At 44.4% G+C, this 22,139-nt stretch overlaps 1 protein-coding gene across 4 annotated transcripts in view; it reads right to left on the reverse strand.

Annotated features, from left to right (window-relative positions):
• Positions 1–22,139, reverse strand: part of LOC148013610 (zinc transporter) — a 178,896-nt gene that overhangs the window by 148,241 nt on the left and 8,516 nt on the right. The window lies entirely within an intron of this gene.

A 22,139-nucleotide genomic window follows, 5' to 3' on the forward strand; every position in this document is an offset into this window, starting at 1 on the left:
ACATTTCCTCCCCCTTAAGAATCGGTTTCATCCTCGAAAACGATACTTGGAAGGTCCAACTATAAATTGGGAAACCTTTTTCTTAAAGTGCTTACTCACTCCCATGTTGAGGTTTCTTCTAAACAATCCCTCCATTTTACCAGACATTCTTGATAAATAGTATGCCTTGTTCGTCTGTTACGAACATTTAAAATTCTTTCTGGTTCATGTGGAATAGATTGGTCACCGAATAGCTCCTCAATGTTATCATTTAAGACTAGATTATCCATATCACCCAGCTTCTTTCTTAGCTTGCTTACATGGAAAACTGGATGTGTTTTACTACCAGCAGGTAGTTGGAGCTTATAAGCATGTTTTCCCACCTTCTTAAGTATTGTGAAAGGACCACAATACCTGGGTGAAAGCTTTGGAGATCGTCCCGTTTTCATAGTTTTAGTTTGTCCAAGCACTTTAAGATAAATTTCCCTTCCTCAAAGGAGATGTCTCTTCGGTGAGGATCTGCATAAGCTCTAACTCAGTCTTGAGCTGTCTTATATTTTCTCGAGCAAACTTTAACATACTATTCATATCCTCCAAAAAATCCTTTGATGCCTGAACCCTTTCCTTATGCAGTCCCACTACATGAGGAGCTTTGGACTGAAACCCATACATTAGCATAAACAGATTATATCCAATGGAAGAGTGTTTGGCACTATTATATGCAAACTCTGCTATTGGTAAATATTCTTCCCAATTAGTTTGCCTTTTACTTACATATGCTCTCAACATATGTTCAAGGATTTGGTTAACCCTTTCAGTTTGCCCATCAATTTGCAGATGCTCCGCCGTACTCATGCTGAGTTTAGTGTCCAACTTCTTAAATACACCGCGCCAAAATTGACTATCAAATTTTCTATCCCGATCAAAAACTATATTTGCCGGAAGGCCATACAATTGGTATATCTCTATGAATAATCTAGCCAATTCTGGTGTTTTAATATCAGTTGAAGTTGGAATAAAGTCCATGGAGATACTCTCCCATTTTCCCGAAGGAATCTCTAATGGGTGGAGAAGTCCTCCCATTTCCAATCTTTCAGCTTTATTAACCTAGCATTTATTACATTTGACCACATAGTCAAGGACGTCCTTATTCATTCTTGGCCAATAGAACTACCTTTTAATAAGACTATAAGTCTTATTAACTCCTAGATATCCCGCACTAGGGGTATCATAACACTCAAAGAGTATCTGGCGCCTTATTTCTTCATCTATCGAGACACATACCCTGCCCTTATAGAGTAAATAACCATTATCAATGGTAAAATTCTTCCACTTGAATCCCATTTGAGCAACCCCCGATGCTCCATTTCCTTGTTGAACATCTTCAAATGTTCCTTCCTCAGTGGAGACCCTTCCATTTGAATCCCCATTTTCTATTGCTTCCCATATGTTGAAATATGTTGGATCAACCTGGCATTTCCCTTTTAAGGATTCAAGCAAATTGGAAGTGAACTTAGTAAAACTCAATTCATTTATGATGGGCATTCTGCTGACCGCATCAGCCACTATATTGTACTTTCCTTTTCTATACCTAATCTCATAGCCGAAATCTTGAAGGAGTTCGGCCCATCTGGCTTTACGCCCTTGTAGATCTCATTGGTCATTAAGCCACTTAATGCTTTCATAATCCGACAAGATTAAAAGTTTGGCACCGTACAAATAGTGCCTCCATTTCTTCATTGCATGTACTATTACATACAGCTCCCTCTCATAAACAGAATAATTCCGTTTTGCACGGTCTAATTTCTTGCTTTCAAAAGCAACCGGTCGACCCTCTTGTAATAAGACCGTGCCTACTGCCCTGTCACTGGCATCAGCTTCAACCACGAATGGTTTATTGGGATCCACAATTAATAGTACTGAAGTTGTAGTAATAGCTACCTTAAGTTTTTGAAAACTTTCATTTTAGTCTATTCCCCAATTAAAGCTCTTCCCTTTCCCTTTAAGTTGGTCCATCATCGAAACAGCTAACTTAGCATAATCTCGAATGAATCTATGATAAAATCCAGATAAACCTAGGAAGATCTGAAGCTCTTCCAGATTCCTTGGAGATGGCCATTCAGTAATTGCCCTTACTTTTCTTGGATCCATCTTGATTCCCTCTTTCGAGATAATATGCCCCAAATATTTGACTTCTTGTGCGAAGAATTCGCATTTAGTTTTCTTTGCATAAAGAGAATGGGTTCTTAACAATTGGTCCGTAAGTGTTCCAAATGTTCTTCTCTTGATTTACTAAAGATCAAGATATCATCCAAGAAGACTACTACAAAGTGTCCTAGATAGGGCCGTAACACACTATTCATCAATTTCATAAAAGTAGTCGGTGCATTAGTGAGACCAAAAGGCATCACCAAAAAATCATAATGCTTGTATCTAGTACGAAATGCTGTCTTAGGAACATCTTGGGCCTTAATTCTTACTTAGTGACAGCCTGAATCTTTGTGAAGAATTTTGCCCCTTGTAATTGATCAAAAAGATCTTCCATTCTTGGCATAGGAAATTTATTCTTCACCGTTATCTTATTAAGTGCTCTATAATCAACACAAAGTCGCATAGAACCATCTTTTTTCTTTACCAATAAAATTGGCGAAGCCCAAGGTGAATTGTTGGGTTGTATAAACCCCTTATCAAGGTAATCCTTGATTTGTTTTTCGACTTCTCGGTGCTATGTTTCACTTAGCCTGTAAGGTGGTTTAGAAATAGGGTGTATATCCCTATCTATGTCAATTGGGTGATTCACATTACCCCAATCTGGTGGAAGGCCACCAAGTAAGTCAGATGGAAACACATCTTTAAATTCATCTAATAAACCACTTAATTCATTGCTTACATTCAACTCACAAACATAAGAAAATTGTTGCTTTATATTACAAGAAGTAAAAGTGTCCTGTACAGGAAGGAACCATAACATATATACCTCACAAGCTTCCTTCTTTATTAGCTTCTAAACTTCAAAGGAACATATCAAAGGGTTATCAAATACTTCATGCTCACCTTGAATCACAAAAGTCTTATCGTCCCTTTCAAATTCCAGTGTATTGTGATGATAACTACGCTTTAATAATGGTTCCAATCCCCATAGCCACTCCCTCCCTAGAGCAATATCAGCTCTTTTTTCATATTCATAATTTGAAAATCAAGCTTATCTTTATATCCTTGGATCTCGATTTCCAAATTGGACACCATTGTATCCCATTTTGTTATCTTGACCTTGCATCATGCAAACAATGTATTGATGCTCACTCTTTTGTTGGGAAAGTTTCAACTTTTTGACAAGTGCATAACTTATGAAATTGTGGGTGGCAGAATCATCAATCATGACTCTAACCCTCTTCCCACCTATCAATCCATGCACTCTAACTAAATCATGTGGCCCGAAGGTAGATTGCCACATAGAAGTTCACATACAACACCTATGTTGTACATCCTTGTGCAAGACCTCTAAAGATTTATACTTTTCATGCCCCTTTAATTCCAGGGTCTGCACTACATGGATTTGTTTCTCTTTTCCCTTGCCCTTGTCCTTATCCTTTCCTTTTATCTTCCCCCTTTTTCTTTCGAGAGCAATTCCAAGTAGCATAGTTAGGAGATATTGGCCTTATCATCTTGACTTAGCTTTGGCCGTACATATTGTTTCTTTTCAAAGGGTTGTTTCTTACCCTTAAGGAATGGCATTTTCCTTTTGGATTTACCTACAAATTTTGAGGTCTCAAATTCCTTAGTCTTGGGCTCTGTGTTGGTGAGACTAGTGAGTGCACCTGGACGCATATTATATTCATTTATTAATGCAAATTTAATTGCCTCTTCAAGTGTCTTAGGTGAACTCCTTTTCACTTCCTTTTTACACGCCTTATCTAGTCCCCTTATAAATCCTCATCTTTTGAAATTCATCTATTCCTTTCAATTTGAGGATTATCTCACGATACTCCTCAAGATATGTTAGCAAAGGTCTTTCTTTTTGTCTGACAAAATCCCAATCTTCCCAATTCTTTCCATTTCATTTTTAGGAAGGAATTCTTTCAAAAAGACCGATTCAAATTGAGCCCAAGTTTCAGGTATTTTATTTGCCTCCTTTAAAGTTCTCCACCATTTAGATGCCTTTGGCCCCAAGGTTAAACTAGCCTCCAGCACTTGAAGATGTGGTGGAGTATTTTTTAATTTGTGCAAATCCTCCAATTTTTTGAGGAAGTTAAAGATAGTGTCTTTGTTTCTATCTTTTTTCTCCCCATGAAACTGAGGGGGTTTCATATCTTTTAACATTGGGTTGTCCCTCAATTTTTGGTGGGGTTTCCTAGGGTCTTATATAGTCACATCTAGATCTTTCAATGAAGATAAAATATCTGAGGTCTCTACCTTACTTTTATCCCTTTCTAGTAATAAGGCTAATTGGGATTTTATTTTGATGAGTGCTTGAGTTAGCAACTCCATTTGAACCCCCTGTGCTTGCACACGAGCAATTAAATCATCAAATTGTTCTCGTATAGCAAAAAATTCTTTCCAATGTTCTTCTTGTATTTTAATTTTATAGGGATCCACCATAGGGTGGTCCTCGGAACTAGAGCCTTCGGTTACCCCCTCTCTCTCTTTCTCCTCCATCTATACACTGGAATTGGAATTGGTAAGAAATTTGGAAACAAAGGATGGGAACCTTCCCTATATTTCGTCTGCCTGATTTCTGTCAGGCGGTGTGACAGTAAACGGGCCATGGAAGATGAGGTGGAGTTTTCATACTTTCCTGTCGAGCAAGAAAGCTGGGCTGCCCTGTCACGCTAGATGCAGAAGAAAATTTACGGCCAAAGGGAAAGGACATCACTGGCCACGTATTGCAATATTACGAGGTCATTTAAAGTCGAGCAACGGCCCAAACGAATTATGAGGTCACTTGGACCCCTAGACACCAGCCACAAGCCACGTCCCTTGTCTTCAAATAGCGAGTGGCCCTCAATATCAACGCCCATCTCCAATCGCAAGAGTCATGGATTAAGGCTTTCCGTTCGTTGTGCAGCAAGGCGGGACGTGGCCGAAGTGATAGTTGGCATGACCCGTCTTCAGATCGCAAAAGCTCTGATACCAGTATTACGTTGTGCAGATATCTATTTGAGCTTTGTCGATTCTCTTGATGAAGCACGAGAAATCTCTCACTCTTCACCCAACCACGCTTAGGAAGATGCTGGAGTGGAAAAACGACGTCATGACTCCTCTGCCAGCCGTCATTACCTGGTGAGTTATACTATTTTTATGAATCACTTACTTCCTAAGCTCCCCTTAACCTCGTGTGGGCGCCCAAGGCCCCCAGACGGTCATCTCTCGCGCTTGTTTCCCAATAAGTTACATTTATTGATGTAACAACGGGTCGGGAGGAGTGGCAGTATTATTCAAGGAGAAGCTACAGCAGATGATCTAGGTAGTCCGCAAAGATGAGCAAGTCAGATACATGTGGGTGAGTGTGTAGTGAGGAATGCACTTTGTATGTTGCCATATGCTATTTCCCCCCTATCACGTCCCAATACGTCCCACACAAGGGGCAATCACCATATGTGCCTTTGGATGGGGATATTTGGGAGTTCTCAAAGGAGGGAGAGGTTATCTTACTAGGAGACTTTAATGCCAAGACAGCCTCCGATCAGGTGACTTTCTTTGATGCATCTGAGCAGATGCTACAAAAGCAGGATATGTCAGAGATACAATTAGAGAGGACATCTCAGGATATGAGGAGAGTCACTGAATATGGAAGATACCTTGTGGAGATGGGCACAGCACACAAGTTGGCCACACCCGAGATACCTCTTTTCCAGAGAGACAGAGGATACCTATGAGGCGCAGATTCTTAGATTGTTACATGATACAGACCCCGACATTCCATTACAGGAGCTGACTCAGCAGTTCAATGAGGCCCTACACATCGTTGCAGGTGTAGCCTTCCCACACTCACGACCCACACAAAGAGCCTCCACCGGGGTGACACCCCGGAACAGCTAGTATGATGATGAGTGCCGTGAGACCAGAGCACAGCTATAGAGAGAGATAGCACTGGGGTCCACTACCCACAGACAGGCACAGATACTCTTTAGACACCTCACACGGTGGAAGAAGAAAACATTCTTGGCCCAGCTGGAGCGAGACTTATATCAGTTATTCTTGAGCTAGGACTCTAGAGAGGCTTGGAGGCTTTTCAGAGAGCATTGCCCAACCACACCTATTACGTCCACCGCTGTATGGGAGGAGTATGCAACTAGTCTTTATACTGTGGAGGGTCAGCCACCTCTTCTTGACCCACTTGAGCCTTGCCCAGAGACCACCACTTTCTTTACAAAAAGTAGGGTCCGAGAGGCCATTGACAGACTTAGCAGAGGAAAGGCACAAGATCATGATGGATTAGTAGCCGAGCACTTGATCCATGCTAGAGATTTGGCGGCAGGATTCCTAGCTTACATGTTTAACAGAGCCATGTGTGAAGGCCTACCAAAAAGCTGAAGCACGAACACTATTGTGCCTATCCTCAAGTCACAGGACCCTACTCTACCCAATAACTATCAGACTATCATGGTTGGGTATACATTGGCTAAGTTATATGCTTCCATCCTTGAGCATGAGTTAAGCAGCTGGGCAGAGATGTGGGGTCTTAGAGCACAGGGATAGGCTGGCTTTAGGAGAGGCCTCTCCACATTGGATCACATCCTCACACTCAGAGCGATCATTGAGGAGGGAAGGGCCCATGGCTGACGAACCTACTGCTGCTTTGTGGACTTCCACAAAGCCTTTGACACAGTACCAAGAGGCAGGCTAATACATAGACTGCATGCCATGGGAGTACTGAAAGAGCTCAGTTGGGGTATTTTGGCACTGTATGAGAGAATTATGGGTAAATTCTGGACACCTAAGGGCCTTTCGACACCTATTTACTCCACCATTGGGGTGAAGCAGGGAATGCCCCCTCTCTCCAACATTATTTGGCATGTACATTGATTGGATTGCTGATTATATTTCACAGGAAGGAGATAGAGGAGCTCCACTAGCTGGCACTTGGATACCTCTCCTATTGTATGCAGATGACATTGTATTGATAGCTGACTCTCTAGAGGGTCTACAGAGACACTTGGATGCATTACACTCCTATACTTTGGGCAGTGGGCTTTCAGTGAACCTTGGTAAAACCAAGGTGATAGTATTTAATATTGCACCACAGTGGGTCAGGAGATCAGCGACCTGGGAGTCTTATTCACAAGGCCCACCTTTTCTATGCAAGAGGCAACAGACACTAGACTGACTCGCGGATACACAGCACTAGGTGGTTTGGAGAGGATATGCTCATAGATGCAATTCCAAGAACTCCGCACCAAGCTATGGCTCTTTGATACACTTGTCACATCCACACTACTTTATGGAGTACAAATATGGGGGCCCAATCTTGACCACCGTAGCAGATCGGGGCGTACTTATGACGGATGGAGGTCGATGGAGAAACCCCTAGTGTCCATGATATCCAGGATGATCAGATGTAAGGTCTCAGTGCCACATGAGATCATCAGAGCCGAGCTAGCAACTACACCGATTGTGGTAGAAGACCTCACCCGATCGGTCGCATACATACATAGCCTATGGGACTTACCCAGACACAGATATGCACGGTTGGCCCTTGAGTCCTCCAGGCAGCAAATTCCAATCTTCACCAACAATAAAGCATCAATCTTTGTCATTCAAGGACCAAAATTAAGCATTGAACTTTGCCATATCAATATGAGATATCATTTTGTACGTGAATGAGTTGAAAGTTCCCATATCATCCTTCAATATGTACCATCATGTGACAATGCTGCTGATTTCCTCACCAAATCAATTGCCAAAGAGGGTGATACTTCATGTTGGTATGCACAGATGTCGGCTTGGTTTGAGTTGCATGGCTTTAGCATGGACAAGTTACCCCCCTTCCAGTACTCCCTTGATGCTCCATCTCTTGATCTGAGCAGATTAGAGATTCGCAAGATCATCAAGATGGATCTTACCCAGTTGGATCTTTGGTGGACATGGTTGATGCCAGGGCAGGAGCTAGGGACAAAGATGGCTTTCTACCGCGAGCATTTCCTTCACACTATTGATGATGGATTTATTGTTCGCCGACACCCATCTTTCCCATGGGATCAGATGTACTATTGGCCACTTGCGCACCTCCTTGCATCAGCTAGAGATTAAGACTGGCAGAAATAGATCCATCCCACCAGAGGAGCGCATATGTCAGATATGCCAATTAGGGCTAGAGACAAAGGAGTATTATATATGCCGCTGCCCAGCGTATTATGAGGTCCGTGGTTGTTTCCACTGTCTCTTTAGAGACGGATTTGGACCACTATCCAGAGTCATGGATTTTACTGATCAGCGATGCCTTGGCCTCTTTCTTCTTGAGATACGACGGCTTTGTGACATGCACCTCAGGAGTACAACTACTCCAAGACATCGAGGCCCTTCGCAGAGGCAGCTCACAGACTTCTTTACAAAGGAGACTCAAAAGACTTCAATATAGTCACAGCCACAATCCACACGAGAGCCTCTCCCACCACCACAGTCCACACAAAGACAACGTGTATTGATTATTATAGCCATTTAGCTTAGCCAATCCAGACGTCCTAGGAGTCGACACAGACACCGACGACACCTTCATAGGTAGATACAAGGGATTATTGCTCGAGCTAGAGCTAGGCCCTCCATACCCACATGAGATTGTACCATTTGGAGCTCATTGTTACTAGATAGAGCTCTATGTTTACACATAGCCATAGTTAGTTTCCTTTCTTATATTGCTTTGTGCTACATATTTTGCCCAAACAGTTGTACCATCATACACATGATTGTAACTCATGGTCTCATAGGTCATTTTCACATTTTGTAGACGTTAATATATCATTTCATCTCTCTCTCTCTCTCTCTCTCTCTCTCTCTCTCTCTCTCTCTCTCTCTCAAGCCTACTCTTATTTGTATGATCCTTCATATATGATATATCCACTCCCATCTATGTATTGTACCGTATGTATTCGTATGATTTAGTATGAAAGAATTGGCCGTTTTTTGCCACTCTCCTCCAAGCCTGCATATTTCTTTATTTATTTCTCCTCTCTCTCTCTCTCTCTCTCTCTCTCTCTCTCTCTCTCTCTCTCTCAAGCCTCCAACACCCTCTTTTTCTCTCAAGCCTCTCTTATTCGTAAAAGGTAATTGTATTAATTACGAAAAAAAGGTACAAGTTTACATGATTACAAGATACACGATGGCTTTAAGCCATCGAGTTACAAAAGTCATGGCAAAGACATAGAGGAAATCGCCATATGCCAGGGAAGTAAGTCCTCCCAAGGGAGTAAGTCAAAGTGCCGAATGAGATCTAACTACCAATGCAGGAGACCTCTAAGCCTCGCAATATGTCCAGGAACATTAGAGGCCGAATCAAAAAGAAAGGCATTCCAAGTGGTCCAATTGTGCCAGCAGCCCCAGTATCTAAGAAAGTGAAACAATATCTTCATATGCGACTGTGCCGGTGTGGGGTATTTGGGCCGTACAAAAACCCAATTAAAAGGGCTTAGAGAGAAACCAACCACCGCTCGCCAAACCGTTGACAAGAGTGACTAGATATTATTAGCGAGAGGGCAAGAAATAAATCGATGACGGGCCGATTCCACACTGGTGGTGCAAAAGAAACAATTGCCGTTAGAGATTTGACGCTTGGAAAGGGCAAAAGCAAGAGGAAGACCACCAATCATCACCCTCCAAAGAAAGACCTTACATTTGAAAGGTGTATTGTTCAACCAGCCCTCCATGACAGTTGCCTTCCACCATGACTGAGATTTACGCAATCCCCATACAATATTAGCTTTAGTAACCAGCCACTGATGATCTTTAATCAGAAGATGATACACCTGGTTAGCTGAGGCCTTTTCCAAATTCAACCAACCTGCAAGGTCCCAGTCCTGCCAAGGACGATCCAAAGCCGAGGCAGGAAACGGTTATCTGCTTTGAAGCACTAGCAAAAGCTGTTTCCATAAATCACGGTATCCACGAGGGATTCTGAAAAGCCTCCTGGTTGTACGAAACGATATCAACACATTGCGACTGGCAACGGTAGCATCTGCAAGTGAAGTCAAGCCCAAACGTGCCATGTTGTTAAATTTTGGTCTGAGCTCATGTTTGCCTTCCCAAGAAAGTAATCGCGAGGCTGCCAACAATTCCAGTTGAAAAGAGTTAGTATGTAAGCGGTCCTCCGCTGGATGCCACCGCGCCTTCTGAAGGACCAATTTCCAGGAGCATACCAAATGAGCAAGCACGGATTAGGAAGGACTAGAAAACCGAGAGTCTGCATTAAGATCTCTCAAGCCTCTCTCTCTCTCTCTCTCTCTCTCTCTCTCTCTCTCTCTCTCTCTCTCTCTCTCTCTCTCTCTCTCTCTCTCAAGCAACCTACTCCTATTTGTATGATCCTTCGTGTATGATGTATGCACTCTCATCTATATACTTGTAACTTATAGGTAATAGTAGTGCACATTGAGCATGCAAAATGAGGTCTTAGAATCTTACCCTTAAATATTCATCTTATATACTCTCATAGCATTGCTATTTAGACTTTAAATATCTATTCTATTATCTTTAGTCCAAAATAATCAAGTTAATTTTTTTCGTACTAATATCATATTGTACCTTATAAAATCTTATGGCACCATTTAGTACCATATTTTATCGTATTGTACCTTTCGTACCTGACAACTATGCCTTTGATGCATCTTGAGATTGCGCTAGCTACCCTTTGAGAGCTTCTTGCACCAAAAAGCCTTTAAGGATGGCATCTTCTTCTTGATCTTATTGTCCTTCTTAGGAGAATTCAAAAATCTCTCAAATTGTGGATCTTAGCCAACTCAGAAAAGGCATCTGCAGCTATCCTCAACCATATCTTAAAATAGTCATCATATTCTTCACCTCCTTGCTTGTCATCAATATTGTGTGGCCTAGAAGGACCCACTTCTTGATCAACACCCACATTTTCAGCTTGCTATCCGTGCTATGAGCATGTTCCAAGATTAGGCATTGCATTTATCCTTGCATTATGTGCATTTTCAGATTGAAATACAACATCACTGCTTGATCCCATCTCACTATAAGAAGACATCGTTCCTATCATTGCTCAACTGAACACAATTTCAGCTCTAAAGCAAAGATTCTAATTTGTAAAACAAGTCCCTCAACCCACCAAACCAAGCCAGTTAATGGCATCCCAACAATGAAACCATGAAACCAACCTTCCTTCCTCCGTAAGGGTGGTAAATCACCTAATCAAGACTAATCACAACAAGCATAAATTTCATATACACTGAAAACACAAATCTACCACTTAATCTTGGACAATGAACAACCTATTGGCCCCAAAATTGGCACCCCTTGCAGCATTTCTTTATCTTGTGTTACTATCTCAATGGAATACACTAAGATTCCCCAAATCTCCTTCACTCTCCAATTGCCTCTTGCTATCACAAAAGACCAGCAAGCTTCTTGTGAGTTTTCCCCTTGATTTCACCCAAGACTTGACCTTCAATTGACCATTGGCAAGTCAAATCTAGCCCCGAATATGCTTGGAGGGGCTCGCTTCTGAAATCCCTAGCAATGCTTCCATTCCAGCCATTGATTTCAGTGTACTAAGCCTTCAATCTATGTCACAAGTCCCAAGGTGGCTCCTAAACACTAATTATTGCTATAAATTAGGGTTTACAATAGTAACCGCTTTACTATCCACCAAATTTGGTTGAAATGTGCTACCAATGGCTGTAGATTAGTGTTTACAGCAGTAATCACTTTACTATCGACCAAATTTGGTTGAAATCTGCTACCAATGGCTGAGAATTGCTGAGATATGTTCATGAAAGATGAGAGATAGCTGGAAGATAACAAAGAATGCTGAGGAGAGAAATTTCAGAATTCCTTCACAAAAAACTGATCACATTAGTTGCTACCCTACTCACAACCTGTCCAGCTGCTATCGCTTGCTTCCAAGGGTCCCAAACCTGCTGTCACCCACTGTTGGACGCCCTCCTACCACTGTTGGACACCCTCCTAGCAATGTAGCATGGCCCCAGACAGCCTCTTGCTGGATGGAAATGATCTGCAAATGCCTGCAGCAGCTATGGCAACCTTTCTCCTCTCTCTCCTAGCCTCCACCAAGCTAGAATGACCCTTCTGCAACCTCCTATTGCCTTCTTCCCATGTAAGTGCTAGTTTGGTATGGGACAATTTGAGAATCTAATGCAACCTGGTCTTTAATCCATATCTAGCATCTTGTAAGTTAAATGTTGATTCTTGCCTAACCTCAATCTCTTGACTTTGAATGGAAACAAACTCATTCGTGTCCTCTCACAAGATTGCAATTCAAGGCCTTGTGAGAGGAACTGGAGCACATGGGCTCTCTACCACACAAAGAAGAGAAACAAGCTCAAAACACGTCAACCGCAACACCGAGTGTTCCCTCATTGCAACCTTCAATTCTCAAAAAGGAATCTTTGTCTCCTAAGACTTTGCAGGTGAATGGAAAAATTTGACATAGAGAAGGAGCATCACAATCCAGAGATTCCATAGAAGGAGCATGACATCTACTCTATCCTTTACAAGAAGCTATCAACACCAATCCATGATACTCGTGGATAGAGGAGGGTCAAAGCAAGGACTACACATGTAAGAAAGCCATAGCCAAATCCAAGGTCAAAACAAAATGTTGCTTCATCATCCTCTCAATCAAGGAGGGAGTCCTCACATGAGGAGATGGAGCATGCATTCTCAAATGATATATAGACATGTAACATAGTGCCATGTTCTACGATCTATCATTCTCTGATGCACATAGGGTTTTCTTGACATTGTGTATTCGCGATCTATCACATAGGAAGTATATATGATGTACTCCTCATGGTCCATGGGGTATGCTCAGCATGTTTTTTAAGTTTTCTCATATCTATGTGGATTGCAGTCCTGTTACTTGCTGAATACACATTGCTTGTAACAATCATGTATAATATAACATGTCTATGTGACACAAAAACTTGAATTTTTATGTGAGATTTGAGTAAATGGAATTGTGTAGGTTGATATATTAAAGTATCCATATATGTATTCAATGCTAAAATACAAAACTCCACCCCCCATTTCCAAAATTTGGCCAAAGTGTATAGCATTGTGCAGCAAGAGGGAGCTCTACTCATCAACAATGAAGCAAATTTCATGTGCATGGATTACCTCTATCAATGGTAGAGAGAGCATAGGAAATGCCTACACAATAATCCAAATCAAGCCAAATCACAATGAAGGCATTTGGCTTATATTTTTGAGAGATCATAAAGAATGCACTCAAGTTCCTTTGCATATAATTGCATTGGTCAAACAAAGTACTCCTGATATGAGTGTAATTTTTCTCACGAGGATAGGCCACACTATGGACAATTGTTTTAAATGGAATGAAAAAAAAAGTCTGAGCTACCTCGAGACACCCTTTCCTAGAAAAACTATGATAGAGCCTACATAGATTATTCCCATTGGGATAGATGTAGTTAGTATCAATCCTCTTTGAGTACAAAGACCATGTCATGATTTCGAAACGCGGTGGAACTATGGCACATGACTGAGGAAGATTCCATGGATACTGACATCACAAGGATTAAAAATCTCAAGGAACAATTGGCAACATTGATGAGATCATTCCAAATGCATCTCTAGTGTATAGTTTTGGGTGGTCTGCCAAATTCCTATTAGAACTTTGCCACTACTCTTCATTCATTAGCCAAGGGTAATGCTAATGTTTATTTATTTGATGAGTTGATGTCTTTGGTATTGCAAGAAGACCAATTCCCAGTTAATCGCAAGGCATAGTCATGGGTGTCAAAATGTGCGACGATGCAAAGAGACAATAGGGTTTGCAGGGAGAAACATTGTGTACTACAAACACTAAGAGAGAAGAAAAACTCAAAAACACAATAAGAATACAGTGATGATGCACTGAATCATGCTATGAGAAGAAAAGCTAATATAGCAAAGTCAAAACTCAAAAGATAACTATACTATCCTATCTGAATTAGGCGGTAGCACCTGTGGGAATCTGCACAGTGAAGGAAGTGAAATGCAGTCCTCCGGGCAGTGGGCTATCGAAGTAATCACTAGAAAGTGAAGGATATCTATCGAGGGAGCTAACCACAGTCCTCTGATGCTATCGAAGGTGAAGAAGATGATCACCAGTTGTCAAGGGAGCGAAGCGTAGTCCTTGGACACCAGGAAGATGCCCTAGCTGTAAAACGCAAATCCCACAAATGTGTGAGCTACCAAACACAGATGATGACAACCCAAATGCTGATGCAAGGACTGTGGATGCTAACGCCAAATGGGAGGAATGATGGTAGGCTGGAAAACGCAAACACCAATAGTTTGTGTGATGACACCAATGACTAGAGAATCCCCAAATCTACCAAACACAATTGCCAAGATGTCGTGTGTGAGAGGTGACATCTGATGGAGGAGATCCACCGAGAGTGCAAACACAAGCCTATAACCTAATGCCAAGATATGGATGTTGTTGCCAGGTGCAAGAGTGAAGTCACCAATAATCTGATGATGACCCCAACAAGCTGGAGCCTCCAAACGCAATCTGAAAGATAACGGAAACAAGACGCTTGAAGGAGAAGGGGAAGAGTAACCATGAACCGCAATGTCCTCCAATAGGGGTATGGACAACAGTAGAGTGGAGAGGGAAGAGTGTTCAAGTGATGAAGAAAAAGGGGGGGGAGTGTGCGGATGGGTGACTGAAGTGGTGTAAAATGGATGAAGTGACTACCTATTTACACGCATAAGCTATCTAGCATGATGCATCACTGTGTGGGCGCCCACTAAAAAGTGGCAAAAAATGTAGACACTGATCTTTTTTGGGGCTATTAGTGCAAAACCTTGACTTAGGTGTATAAAATGAAGAAGTGGTTTCTCAACACCCTCTCTCTAGCCCAAAAAGGGATGAAGAAAGAAAATCCTAAAGATCCAAAGATCTCCACCTAAAAGATAACCTATAGTAAGGAACAATAGATACAATGAACTATAGAACCTGACTCTACCTAGGGAGAGAGCCACTAGCTCCATGACTCCACATTGGAAGAAATTCGAAGGTCTCGTCACCAAGTCGCAGCCTAAACCTCCAAGGGCCAGATCTAAGTGGTATGTAAAGATCCTGGGAATTAACAGTTAAAATGATTGCTTAAAGACAACAACCCCCAAAGAGTAAATGGTGTGGAAGAACTTCATGATGAGTAGGTGCCCCCTCTGAGGGTGGAGATGCAAAGGCCCCCTCTGAAGCCAAAGAAATAGAAGTTCCCCTTTGAGGGCAAAGAGAGTGCATCCCCTCTGAATACCCCTATGCGAGAGATAAAGTGAAACTAGTCCCCCTTCTTGGAAAGGGTGGTAATTCCCTAATTGAGCACTTAACTACAGCAATCAGCAAATCAATATAACTTGAAATGCACAAATTACCTTAATAATATCAGACATTGTACACCCTATTGGCCCCAAAACTTGCACCCCTTTCGGTATTTCTTTAACTTCATTGCTAATGGAATGAGTACAAGCTGAGATTCACAATCTCCTTTGCTGTTCCAAAAACTCTTTGCTATAACAACAATTAGCAATCAATTTGGGCCAATTACCCCTTAATTTTTCACCTAAAACTTACACAAATGAAACCATCTGTCAGAGTGCAGCAGTGCAGAAGCGTAGGACTAAGAGAGAGAGAACGCAGAGAGTGCAGCAGTGCAGAAGCGTAGGACTAAGAGAGAGAGAACGCAGAGAAAGAAGAGAGAGAAAGAGACAGTGGACGATGAAGATCTGCTATATAAAGAGTGCTGAATACAAAGATATGCAGATATATACACGGGCGCAGTGCGCTGGACTGCGTGTCTCCACCTCGACGATGCAACCTGCTGTTCACCTCGAAGTCCGCTGCAGTCTGCACTGTCTGCTGTCTGAAATCTGCGAACAGAGACGGAATCTACGCGTGTCACTGGTCTGTAATCTGCAAGCAGAGAAGTGTACGAGACTGCTGGGGATGTTGGCTATTTATAGCCAGAATCTGCCAGAAAATAGGGCGCCAGAAATACCCTGTCGGCTGCATTAAATGCAGCCGACTGACTGTACAGGTCGGACTGCCACGTGGCAGTCCGACTATGCAGTCCGACTGCACACCTGTCCGACGGCACTCTGCCTCCTGCCTGGCTGTGATCTCTAACACCCCCTCTCAGAGCTTGGGCAGGGCAGAAGCCGGAGGGATCTGGAATGTCTCCGAAGTAGAGCCTGAGGAAGCGCCTTCGTAAACAAATCCGCAAGATTGTCCTCCGTCTTGCAATACTCCACAGTGATGGTCTCATCCAGAAGCTTTTCTCGGATGAAGTGGTACTGGATCTCAATGTGCTTCGTCCGAGCATGAAAAACAGGGTTCTTTGCCAAGGCAATGCAACTCTCATTGTCACATTGCAGCAATGTAGGACGAGTCTGGGGGAACCCAAGCTCCTCCGATAATCGCCGAAGCCACACAACCTCGCATGTGGTGGAAGACGCAGCCCGATACTCCGCCTCAGTAGACGAAAGGGCTACCGTGGGCTGCTTCTTGCTACTCCATGAAATAACACCTGCACCCAAAGTAAAACAGTAACCTATAGTAGACCGCCTGTGGTCCACATCACCGGCCCAATCCGAGTCGCTCCAACCTGCAAGTACAAGATCTGACCCATCTGTCCCTGCGGGGTAATGAATCCCTAAATCAGACGTCCCCCTCAGATACCGAAGTATCCTCTGAGCAGCCTGCCAATGCACCGTCTTAGGTTCACTCATCAACCCTGCCAAGAGCCCAACAGCAAAACATAGATCAACCCTAGTGTTGAGAAGCCAAATCAAGGAACCAATCAACTGTCGATAGCGGGACGCATCCGCCAAAGGAGAAGCTGAATGGGAAGTGGCCTTCCGATTCGGATCCATAGGAGTAGATAGGGCCCGACAATCCTCCATCTCAAAAGACACCAAGAGCTCCTGTACATATCTCTGTTGAGAGATAAAGATCCCCCTCTGAGACTGATAAATCTCATGGCCCAAAAAGAAATGGAGTAGACCCAAGTCCGTCATCTCGAACGTCCGATGTAAAGCTGACTTCATCTCTTGGACCTGTTGTGCATCATCACTTGTGACAACCAAATCATCAACATATAAGACAAACAACACACAACCATCCTCGGAAGTGTGAACATACAGCTGCGGATCGGCCTTGGACCGCCGATATCCCAACTGAACCTGGAGGAACGAATCAATCTTCTCGTTCCATGCACGCGGAGCCTGCTTGAGGCCATACAAGGCCTTCTTCAACCTGTAGACTTTCCCATCTGAAGAACCAAAGCCAGGAGGCTGCTCAACATAGATCTCCTCCTTCAAATCACCATTAAGGAAGGCCGACTTCACATCCAACTGATAAACAGGCCATCTCCTATGGCCAGCCAAAGCAAGAACAGCTCTAATGGTCGCCATACGAGCTGTGGGGGCAAAAGTATCATGACAGTCAATGCCTGGGCACTGTGCAAAACCTTTAGCAACAAGGCGAGCCTTGTGCTTATCCAAAGTACCATCGCTAAGGTATTTGGTCTTGAAGACCCACTTGACTCCAATCACCTTCTTCTTCGGGGGCCGAGGCACGAGTGACCAAGTGCCATTCCTCTCAATAGCCTCCAACTCAGCTTCCATAGCTTTCTTCCATGGTGCGGACTGTAAAGCCTCCTTCATGGAGGTGGGCTCTCGATCCTGCATAACACGGGTCATCAAACAATAGTTGGAGCAAACAAGCTCCGTAAAATGTGGCTGGTGCCTCCGTGACCGCCGCGGACCATCCTACGGTCCCCACTCCTCAGGAACCCCCTCGATCCCTGAATCACGAAGTGTGTCACGGGCCCAGCGAGGAGGCCGAACCTCCCCTCGTCTTTCTCTATTAGTAGAAGACTCTGGAATATCCACCGGCGGTAACTCCTTAGAGGTGTCCGGCGGAACAGTAGACTCTGTGTCAGAAACAGAATCATAATCAAAAGGCACGGGCTCTAGTGGAACGGTAGAAGGAGCCCAACTCTCCCCTGGATCTCCAAGAACGGGATGCTCCTCACCCGTTGAAGTAGCCGGAACCTCCACAAACCGCACATCACGGCTAGTGTACACATCCTACTTGACGGGATCATACAGTCGGTAGCCTTGGGACTGGGAGCTGTAGCCAACAAATACCTGTTTTCGGGAAGCTGCTTCAAATTTATCACGGCGAGCCTTGAGGATGTGAACATAGGCATCACACCCAAAGACCCGAAAGTAAGAAACATCTAGCTTTGTCCCAAAATAAGCCTCAAATGGGGTCATCCCATCCACGGCCGAAGTAGGGGATCGATTAAGGATGTGAACTGCGGTAGCCACAGCCTCGGCCCACAGAACCTGAGGGGTCTGTCGGTGCTCCATCATGGTGTGCGCCATCTCGATCACACTGCGGTTCTTCCGTTCAAGAATACCATTTTCTTGAGGAGTGTTGGTATTGGCAAACTCCTGGTGAATTCCTCTATCTGCACAAAATCGAGCAAACTCATTAGAAACAAATTCACCTCCCTTGTCGAATCGCAAGGTCTTCAACTTCCGGCCCGATCGGTTCTCCTCAAAGAGAAGCCAATCCTTGAAGTGCAAGAAAGCTTCTGACTTTAGTGCCAAAAAATAGGCCCATGTCATCCTGCTGTAGGCATCCACGATCAGCATGAAGTACGAGCTCCCACGCAAGGACTCATTCCTCATAGGGCCACATAGATCCGTAGATACAAGCTCCATCGGTGAAGTAGACCGCCGCGAAGCTGTATGGGAAATGGCATCCCTATGCTGCTTCCCCTGAATACAGGAGACACATGGCTGCTGGCTCACCACTATATCCGACAACCCTCAAACAAGCTGTCCACGTGACGCCCTCCGAAGATAGTCATAGTTCAGGTGACCAAACCTGAACATGCCATAATTCTGACTGTGACTGAGAGGTAAGAAGAAGAGTAGAGAGAGCGGTGGAAGACTTCAGTTTGTAAATGCCGTTATTCTCATATCCGGATGAGAGAACCTTCCTCGATCCCCGATCAAGGACTCGCACCGTAGTACTGTCAAACTCCACCAAAAGGCCAAGGGAGCAAATCTTATGAACTGAAAGGAGATGATACCCTAATCCTCGTACATGCAAAACCTCTGAGGTATGTGTACCACCTCGTCCATCCGGAATAAGCTGCATCTTACCCCGACCTGCAATAGAAACTGAAGAGCTGTCTCCAATGAGAATCTGCCCACGCAAGGGTCGCAACTGAGCAACACCATCTGATGAAGGAGTCATGTGCCGTGAGGCACCACTATCAACAATCCACTCTCGAGCCTGGGGAGCCGTCATCGCAGCATCAGAAGCATTCGGTGAAGCGTCCTCAATGACAGCTAGATGAAGAAATGCAGCTGATGAGGGTAAGGCCACCGCTCCAGAATCCTTGGTGTCCTTCTTCTTGGTGTCCTTCGTGTCTTTGTCAGGGCAATCCTTCTTCCAATGGCCAGTCTTTCCACAAATATGGCATGTGGAATCTTTGTCCTTGTCCTTCTTGGACTTGTTATCCCCCTTCTTCTTCTTTTGGTCCTTCCCCTTCTTCTGAGAGGCTTGACCTATCAACGCCTCCGACTTGGAAGCATTCTGTCCCTTTAACTGTTCCTCGTGGTCCAAGACTATAGGAACCAACTCTTCCCACCGAAGAGTAGACTCTCGCCCCGAAGCAATAAGGGCAGAGTAAAATGTACCGAATCGTGGCGGCAACTGGGACAAAAGTGTGATCGCCATGTCTTCGGAGGAAATCGGCTTCCCCGCATTCTGAACCTGCATTTGAAGCTGCCTTAGCTTGTTAATGTGCTCCCGCAGCGAAGAAGACTTGTTTACTGACAAGGTCCGCATTTGTACCTCCAAAGAAACCCGCTTCATAAGGGTCATCCGATTGTACATCTGATCAAGCTCCAGCCATATCTCCCGAGCCACCGTCAAGTGCTCGATGTGAGCGATCACGGCTGTAGTACATGATAGAAAAAGAAAGGAACGAATCTTGGCATTCAGTTTGTCCCAATGAGACTGAGCCTTGGCCAACTCCGCACGAGCATTGGAAGAGAGTTTGGACTCATCTCTTATGGAGGGCCGGTCGATCTCCTCCTGTACCAGCTCTGCCAAATCATAGGACTCAAGGATGGCCAACATCATGACACGCCAAATGCGATAGTTGTCGCTGTCGAGCTTCTGATCTGCAGGAAGAGCCGGTAAGACAGGCACCTTCCGGTCCATAATCGACTGGAACTCCAAGTCAATCTCTGTAGACATCTTCACCTGTAATGCCTTCACAAATGCAAAAGCAGCCCCCTCTGACTGTGAAAACTCAGCCTGCTAAGGCTCTTCCGCGTCCCCTCCGACTTGGAAGCATTCTGTCCCTTTAACTGTTCCTCGTGGTCCAAGACTATAGGAACCAACTCTTCCCACCGAAGAGTAGACTCTCGCCCCGAAGCAATAAGGGCAGAGTAAAATGTACCGAATCGTGGCGGCAACTGGGACAATAGTGTGATCGCCATGTCTTCGGAGGAAATCGGCTTCCCCGCATTCTGAACCTGCATCTAAAGCTGCCTTAGCTTATTAATGTGCTCTCGCAGCGAAGAAGACTTATTTACGGACAAGGTCCGTATCTGTATCTCCAAAGAAACCCTCTTCATTAGGGTTATCCGATTGTACATTTGATCAAGCTCCAGCCATATCTCCCGAGCCACCGTCAAGTGCTCGATGTGAGCGATCACGGCTATAGTGCATGATAGAAAGAGAAAGGATCGAATCCTAGCATTCAGTTTGTCCCAATGAGACTGGGCCTTGGCCAACTCCGCACGAGCATCGGAAGAGAGTTTGGACTCATCTCTTACCGAGGGCCGGTCAATCTCCTCCTGTACCAACTCCGCCAAATCATAGGACTCAAGGATGGCCAACATCATGACGCGCCAAATGCGGTAGTTGTCGCCGTCGAGCTTCTGATCTGTAGAAAGAGCCGGTAAGACAGGCACCTTTCGGTCCATAATCGCCTGGAACTCCAAGTCCATCTCTGTAGACATCTTCACCTGCAGTGCCTTCACAAACGCAAAAGCAACCCCCTCTGACTGGGAAAACTCAGCCTGCTAAGGCTCTTCCGCGTCCTGAACCTTCTTCACCTGCCGGAGGCGATGAAAAAGCAAAACCTACACTTGTAGGCTAAAAACTCAAACTTCCTCCGCGTCAAACAAACAGCAGCAAATCCACCACCTGTACTCCTTTCCTGTGCGACACACTCGTTTCAGCCTTGTTCCAAGGTGCAGCCCTCTTGTCTGCCCTTAAACGCAAAAAACGCAAATTTGTGTCGCGATGGAAACTCCTCTTCAGGTTGATTTCTGCGCTCAGTCAGCCCTCAAACACTGCTCTGATACCATGTCAGAGTGCAGCGGTGCGGAAGCATAGGACTGGGAGAGAGAGAACGCAGAGAGAGAAGAGAGAGAGAGAGACAATGGACGATGAAGATCTGCTGTATAAAGAGTGCTGAATACAAAGATATGCAGATATATACACGGGCGCAGTGCGCTGGACTACGTGTCTCCACCTCGACGATGCAACCTGCTGTTCACCTCGAAGTCCGCTGCAGTCTGCACTGTCTGCTGTCTGAAATCTGCGAACAGAGACGGAATCTGCGCGTGTCACCGGTCTGTAATCTGCAAGCAGAGAAGTGTACGAGACTGCTGGGGATGTCGGCTATTTATAGCCAGAATTTGCCAGAAAATAGGGCGCCAGAAATACCCTGTCGGCTGCATTAAATGCAGCCGACTGAGTGTACAGGTCGGACTGCCACGTGGCAGTCCGACTGTGCAGTCCGACTGCACTCTGCCTCCTGCTTGGCTGTGATCTCTAATACCATCAACTCGCCAAATGCTGCCCCAAATTACAATGAATGGTCTGGCATCAAAATTCCCTGGCAATTACACAAAGTTCA

Source organism: Lygodium microphyllum, chromosome 26, assembly GCF_053477565.2.
Source record: "Lygodium microphyllum isolate KBCC chromosome 26, Lygodium_microphyllum_v1.1.10, whole genome shotgun sequence".
Taxonomy (NCBI): domain Eukaryota; kingdom Viridiplantae; phylum Streptophyta; class Polypodiopsida; order Schizaeales; family Lygodiaceae; genus Lygodium; species Lygodium microphyllum.